This window comes from Hevea brasiliensis, chromosome 18 (genome assembly GCF_030052815.1).
Source record: "Hevea brasiliensis isolate MT/VB/25A 57/8 chromosome 18, ASM3005281v1, whole genome shotgun sequence".
In the NCBI taxonomy this organism is placed as follows: Eukaryota; Viridiplantae; Streptophyta; class Magnoliopsida; order Malpighiales; family Euphorbiaceae; genus Hevea; species Hevea brasiliensis.
Window position 1 is genome coordinate 2,396,265 of NC_079510.1, and position 7,993 is coordinate 2,404,257.

Genomic DNA, 7,993 nt, shown 5'->3' on the forward strand with positions numbered 1-7,993 from the left:
GAACTTCATAATTTTACATTAAAACCCAAAACCCACTTCACATCAAACTAAACTAACTCTTTGATAATAATACTGCCCTAAAGCCTTTAAATAACTAAAAGGGAGAAGAAGGAGACTTACCTTTCTTTGCTAAGGTTTCCATTGGGAGGAGTTTCTCCTGCTTCTTCTTCATTTCACTTAAAAGAGGAAAGGAAATGGTACTCTTTACCCTTTAGAGAGCTTTTAGGTGATATTACTTCATAAAAAAGCTAGGGTGGAGAGTTTTAAGGCTAAGGTTACAGGAAATAGCAGGAAAAGGAAGAAAAGGGAGAGAAGTGGAGAAAATGAGGGAGAGGACTAGTGGAACACCCAACACTTTGATTTATATAGTTGTCTTAGACCAACTTTGGTAGTCGAGCTTAAGATTTGGCAGCCAAACTTGCTTTAACAAGCTTATTAACTTTAATCCCTCTTTTCTTGCTTTTTTCCAAACACTCTACCTCTTTTGAACTTTCTCTCCTTTAGGACTTCGTGGGACTTCCCTTTTCCAAACATGGATTTCAGTTACCCTCGGTGTGGGGTATTACAATGATGGCTCTAGTCCTATGTGATGTGTACATTTGAAAAGAGAAATGGAATCGGATTGTAAATTGGGAGTGTTTAATGAAATCAACTCTGATGGTGAACTATGACACCATGTGTGTGTGTGTGTGTGTGTGTGTATAAAAGAAAGAAGGCCAAGATTCAGGCTAGCTATAGTCTCAATGGCCTTATACCCACCTATTCCTTAGCACTAGTAATAGTCCCAGAATTGGGTCATTATAAAAACAGACAATTGAATTGGGATGAGCACTTAACTCATAAAGTGTGATATTGAATATATCGTATACATCTATAATTAGCCTTATATATAATGAAATCTTAGTAATTGAATGTGCACATACCACATCATAACATATATTTAAAAATTGCAAAAAGAACAATCTAGAAGCACTCACTCGAATCCATCACTAATATAGTATAAGAGCTAACCCTTATATGTCGCAAATCCAAATCTTGTCAACAAACCTTTACGGGTAAATTTTAAAAACCATCTTTAAACTTATATAGTTGTAATACTACAGTCATTCATTTTAAAAATATAACATAAAACCCCCTCAACTTTTAAATTTTGCATAGTAAAATTCCTCCAACCTCTAATCACCAGTTTTTCAGTTAGACATTAACCTAGATAGTTCTAGCGTAATGCTTAGTCATCATTTTTCTTTCCTCTCTCAAGCCATGTGTAAATTGAATTCTTCTACTCTCTATAGAGAAAATAATTTTTTATGTGCAGAGAGAATAATTTTACACTTTGCATAAGAAATGAAAGAAAAATGTTGACTAAGCGCCACGCTGGATCTAGGGGTGGCCACGGTCTGGTTTCGAACCGAAACCAAATCAAAATCGGTTCGGTCAAAATCGGACCGAAACCAGTCAAAATCGGAACCGACTTCGAACCGGACCGAAATCGTCCTTCTACGGTTTGGTTTAGGTTCATATTTTTTAGAAATCGTGAACCGGCAGTTCCGAACAGGATTGAACCGATGGTTTCGAACTGGATTGAGCCGATGGTTTCGAACCGGACCAAACCAGCGATTTAAATACAAAAAAAAATTCAATAAATACCTCACTCCACTCCTAATTCATATATATATATATATATATATATATATATATATATATATATATATATATATATATATATATATTATTAATTCTCTACACAATTATTCTCTACACTCTCTTTAATTCTTAATACTCTTTCAATTTCTCTCAAATTTTCTAAATAATTATTTTTTACACTCCTTTTAATTCTCAATACTTTCATAATTCCCCAACTTTATTATTTTATATGCTCACTGAAATTTTTAATACTATCTCAATTACTCTATTATTATTTTATATCTTCAATAAAATTTTCAATACCCTCTATTTTGATTTTTTTTTCTTTTATATTTTTTTAATTATCAATTATCATATAATTTTTTTAAAAATGGCAAGTAATACTCAACTCAACTAAGTTTTTATCCCAAAAATTTATTGAGGTCGCTATATGGATTCTCTTTCTCCACTCTAAATGATTTTGGGTTAAATCCTCAGAAATGTGTAATGCTTCTAGGTCATGTTGTACTATTCTCCTCCAAGTCAGTTTAGGTCTACCTATTCTTTTCTTTCTATCCTCTAACCCAATGTGCTCTACTTGTCTAACTGGAGCTTTCCTATGTCTACGCTTCACATGACCAAACCACCTCAATCTCCATTCTCTCAACTTATAACTGAAAATTTTGATTCCTCTAAATCCTAAAGGAATACATAGGTAAAATTAAGTTCATGCACCTTTTTCTAATTTTTTTTAAAAAAAAATTAATTTCATCTCTAGTTTTTTAATAAGTTCAAGTCTTCGCTTATTAAATTTTTCTTAAAAATAAGTTATTTTTATTTTTTTTCTTATTTATTTTGATTAAAAGATTTCTAAGAAAAATTAAAATATTTTTACAAATATAACTTTAATTATAAATCAATAAAATTTTCCTCTAATTTTTTCCTTTAAGTCACTCTTAAACCACCCCTAAACCACTTCCAAACTGTTCTCCAAACCGTCTTGAACTATCATTTTTCAAACCGTCCTTTAAACCGTTTTAAACCGGAGCTCAAACCGGAACCAGCGGTTCAGGAACCGTCTTCCAAACCGTCCCATGATGGTTTGGTTCAGGTTCATGATTTCATTGAACCTAAATCGGGGGTTCAGGAACCGTAACCGGTAGTTCCTGAACCATGGCCACCCCTAGCTAGATCTATTCACGTAAGCATCTAACTGGAAAATTAGTAATTGGAAGTTAGAGGGATTTTATTGTGCAAAATTTGAAAGTTAAGGGGGTTTTATGTTATATTTTAAAGTTGAAGGACTATAATATTACAACCATATAAGTTCAGGGATAGTTATTAAAATTTATCCAAACCTTTACTCATGTTGGACCTACCCTGCCCATATTTATGCATATATATATTAAGTGCTAATATACCTTAACTTAAGCCAATTCTATTCCACCTACACACCCACACACACACACACACACACACACAATGAAGTACCCTAAGGTTCTTAGAGTTTGTCATTATTTGTTATTTCATCCCTTAATTTTGACAATTACAATGAAAAGTCCTCATTCTATTCAACTTTCAACCAATTTTAAAAATTTTAGCCATTAAACCATTATGAAAAATACCAAATTATCCTTTTCAAATTCTCTTTTTCTCATTGTCCCTTTACCCTTTCCCTCCTGCCTACTTCAATTTATCTTCTCCATCTCTCTTTTCTATTATCTCTCTCTCTCTCACTCTCTCTCCATTTCTCTCTCCTTTGCTGTTGCTCTTTCCTTGCCCATATGTAAAAATCTGCCATGTAATAAATTTGCAAGAACTTTATATTTATCACCAAATTCCAAGTTATCCATTGCACAGGCATTAGGGAAGATGTGGATGAGCTTATTAGCAAAAGTTTCATCTTTTTCTACACCATAATCATTCAAACTACAACAGATGAAACATTGTTACATACAAAACCAAACTCAAGTGAAAAAAATCACCATATACATGCACAAGGGTGCATCAAAAATCAATATGATAGATTTGGAAATAAGGATCTTAATAATGTAAAAACAAGTGGTCAATAAATGTGAAGTAAAAATGTTAATATTCTATTGAATAGTATCAAAGCATTATTTTCAATCCTTATACGATGTATAACAAAGTGATTTAACAATTTAACTGCGATGAATTGAAACAAACTATCATATGCTTAGTCCATAAAAAATAAAAAAATCCATTAAAATGATTGATAAAAGATAAAGTCTTACCAAATCAAATTGCTCATTTAGAATATGACGAATCCATGGCTTCTCAATAACAAAATCATTTCCTACTTCTTTCTCTACACTACCTTTATTCACTTGCAATCTCTTGATTCCCAAAAGCCACATAATCATTAGAACCATAGGGTACTTCAAGATTAGTGTTCATCATAACTAATGGTGATATGTCAATGTACTTAAATTCGAGACCATTCACTAACTCCTTGATTAATTCAATTGCTTCAATTAAACTCCAACTACATAAAATTGCAAAAACTTCAAAAATCAAAAAGAAAATCCCAAATCACAATTATTTTATGCATTAAAAAAATGCATAAAAAATCTAACTCACAAATGTAGGAGAACTTAAACATATATAATAGTGAAAAAAAAGTCCAAAACCCCTGAAATTTCTATCAAAGATCAAAAAACCCCAAATCAGAACTTTTGAAATAAGCCCATAAGTATCCATTTAAGGCCAGATTTGTCTAGCTCCTAATAAACATGAGGCATTTATGTTGCTTACATGAAAAAAGAATTAAAAAATTGCTAACTATTACCTTTAACATTATAGTAATAAAAAAAACAAAGAATATTATTATATAAAAGGAATATTATTATATAAACTTATTTCTCCAGAAGAAGCTAACCTAAACTTTCAAGAGATCTTTGGTTTTTTTTTCTTAGCTACCCCTTATCCATACCACCTTCATCACCCAGTTGTTCATTTTCCTCTAAGATGTTCATTAACATGGATATTTGGTCTTATAGCGTAGCTTTCTCTCTCTCTACCTTGCACGTTTACTTCTTCTTCCAGAAGCTAGAGTTGCAAGTGTTCTAAACACTTTGTATCTCATTTAGCCTATTGAATTCTTTGTCCTACCAAAAAAAAAAAATCCATTTATTGTATATATATACTTTTAGAGTCCAAGTCCAATTGAAATTAGGAAGTATAATTAGTTTAGGAAGTTTAGTAGAATCTAAATTATAAAGTTTAATAATTAGAGTCCTAAAAGGACTAATTTTTAGTGGCATATATATATATATATGTAGTTGATTAGCTATTATATTGTATTATAGAGAGCTCAAGAAGTGGAGAGATATGTTGAATTTCATGAGTTTTGTTTGAGTAATTTTGAAGGTAAGAAAAATAATTAATGTGTGTAATTATTTTTTCTTGAGAATGAATTTGTTTGGCGGAGTAGGCTTATGCCGAACCACATTAAATTTTGTACTCTTTAATTTGTGTATGTGTGGTTTTCACAATAAGTTGCATCAGAGCCGTAGTTCAACATGACAAAGATGGCAAGCATAAAATTTGAGGTGGAGCCATTCAATGAAAAAAAATAATTTTAGTTTGTGGAAAAGTAGCATAAAGGATGTCCTTATGCAATAAGAATTAATCAAAGCATTAAACGAGAAGCAACAGGTGACCATGAAAGATGATGATTGGTAAGGGTTTCAATAAAGGGATGTGAGTATGATTAGACTGATTTTAGCCCCAGATATGAAGTACAATATCATAGAGGAGACTTCACCAGTTGTTTTGTGGAAGAAATTAGAGAGATTGTACATGTCAAAATCACTCACAAATCGCTTGTCGTTAAAGAAGGAGCTATATCAGCTCAGAATGGAGGAAGGTACCGATGTGAGGGATCTCCTTAATATTTTTAATAAATTAATTACCTAATTGGCTAGTTTCGGTGTGAAGGTTGATGAAAAAAATAAAACCCTCTTACTTTTAACTTCTCTCCTACTATCTTATAAATGCTTATTGACAGCCCTAACAGTTGGAAAGGAGACTTTGAAGGTGGAAGAGGTTACCAAAGTTATCTTAGATGATAAGAAGTTCAAGAAGATAGGTAATAGCAATAAAGGTTAAGCTTTTGTTGCTGGTTCTAGTCGTGGCAGAAGCAATCCATGTGAAAATAATTAGAGAATGAATAGTAAATCAAGCTCGAGACTAGGAGTAGACCTTAAAGATAGAAAATGCTACTACTGTCATGAGAAGGGTCACATTCAATGCCATTGTATGAAGATGAAGGAAGATCTTGCAGAGTTTAAACAATTCAAGAAGAGTCATAGAAAAGAAAAAGAAGGAATTGCTACAATTGCAATGGATGATGATATTGATGGTGAATGTTTGAAAATGGATGATGATAAGAAAAAGGCAAAAGATTCACTACAAGATGAGTAGTTAATGGGTTCTACTTGCCCATTCCATATTTGCTCAAAGAAGGAGTGGTTTGATATGATTGAAGAAAAGGAATGAGAGAAAGTGAAGTTAGCCAATGGGAACAAAACGGAGGTTGAAGGTGTTAAAAGAATGAAGATCAAACTTCATGGAGATCGTGTGAAATTGTTTGATGAACTGAGGCATGTTCCTAAATTCGAAAGAAACTTAATTTCTTTGGGTAAGCTAGATTATTTGGGTTATGGGTGTTCAATTTATAGTGTAGTCATAAGAGTTAGCTGAGGTGCTTTTTTGATCATGAAGGGTGAAAAAATTAGTGCAAAGAATCTGTACAAATTAGAAGGAAGCACATTGATTAGAAGAATGCAAATTGAGGTAAGAGACAATATCAATAATCAAGAGTGCAAGGAAGTACCTAAGAGAAAATTGACTTTTGTAAAAATTATAAAGACTAATTCCATTTGACTTGGAGATGGAGATTGTTAGAGTCCAAGTCCAATTGGAATTAGAAAAGTATAATTAGTTTAGGAAGTTTAGTAGAATTTAAATTATGAAGTTTAATAATTAGAGTCCTAAAAAAAACTAATTTTTAATGGCCTATTTGCATGTATAGTTGGTTGGCTATTATATTGTATTGTAGAGGGCTCACGAAGTGGAGAGGCATATTGAATTCCGTGAGTTTTGTTTGAATAATTTTGAGAGAGATAAAAATAATTAATGTGTGCAATTATTTTTTTTTAATAGTGAATTTATTTGATAGAGTAGGCTTACGCTGAACTACATTAAATTTTATGCTCTTTAATTTATGTGGGTGTAGTTTTCACAACATATACAATCTATAAGTGAGATAGGTTAGGCGTATAAAAGCAATACCTTTCTGTTCATTTGCTAAATAGGAATCCTCCTCAACCTTTCAACAACATCTACATTAACAAACTTCTTTTTTTTCTTTATTATTTTTCTATCTTTTCTTCATGAATTAATCTAAAGTTGTGTTGGTACAAGATGGCCAGCATAAGAACTCTACATGGTCATGGTGGTTATCATCAGCATGGCAGAGAATATCACAAGAAATTACTCTGTTATGGTAGGAAAAAACATAGCCAAAGATAAGAGGATTGTAAGGAAGCATTGACTCCCTGTTTCTTTTTTATTATAAAGAAATTATCACACTTTGTCTCTCTTTTATAAATAGAAAAGCTTACACCATTTGAACATTAAATGGATATGTGGGATGCACAAATGTTTTATCCATCATCGAACTTGCCAGCACATATCATATATCAAAGTAACAGCTACAAGATTCAGACCAAAAACAACAGTCCAACAGCTCAGGAGAATTGCATTACTCGACTACTTTGTATCATTTCGGTGTCAATCTACTGGTTAATCTACTATCTTCCCCTGTATTCAAAAACATGGGCATACGAAGTAGTCTTCCATTGCCGTGGTATTTTCAGGAAAGTAGTTCTAACATAAATAATATTCTACTTCATCCTGAAGATTTTGCATTCTACTGGAGGTTATCAGATTCTACATACAAAGTGATTGTACAAGAATGTGCACAGTGTCCACCATGAATATGCCGCCCCATTTGGATTGACATCTGAATATCAATATGCTCACCCTGCTGAGATACTGTTCCTTGGATTTGCTAATATTATTGGTCCTACCATCATTGGTCCCCTTTTGATGACTTTGTGGTTATGTATGGTGCTAAGAGTTTTGGAGTCAGTTGAAGCACACTGAGGTTACCATTCCCATGGAACCTTTCGAACTCATACCAATTTATTTCCATGATTATTGTACTAAATATGGAAACTACTAACCTACTTTTGTCCATATGGACTAGATATTTGGCACCGATAAAGGTTATAGAAAGTTGAAGGTGCTAAAGAGTATTGGAGTGGATTGTAGAGGCAAGTAA

General features: G+C 32.4%; 1 pseudogene; it reads left to right on the forward strand.

The window, feature by feature from the left end:
- The first annotated feature begins 7,287 nt into the window (after positions 1 to 7,287).
- On the forward strand, positions 7,288 to 7,993 carry LOC110644324 (methylsterol monooxygenase 2-2-like; annotated as a pseudogene).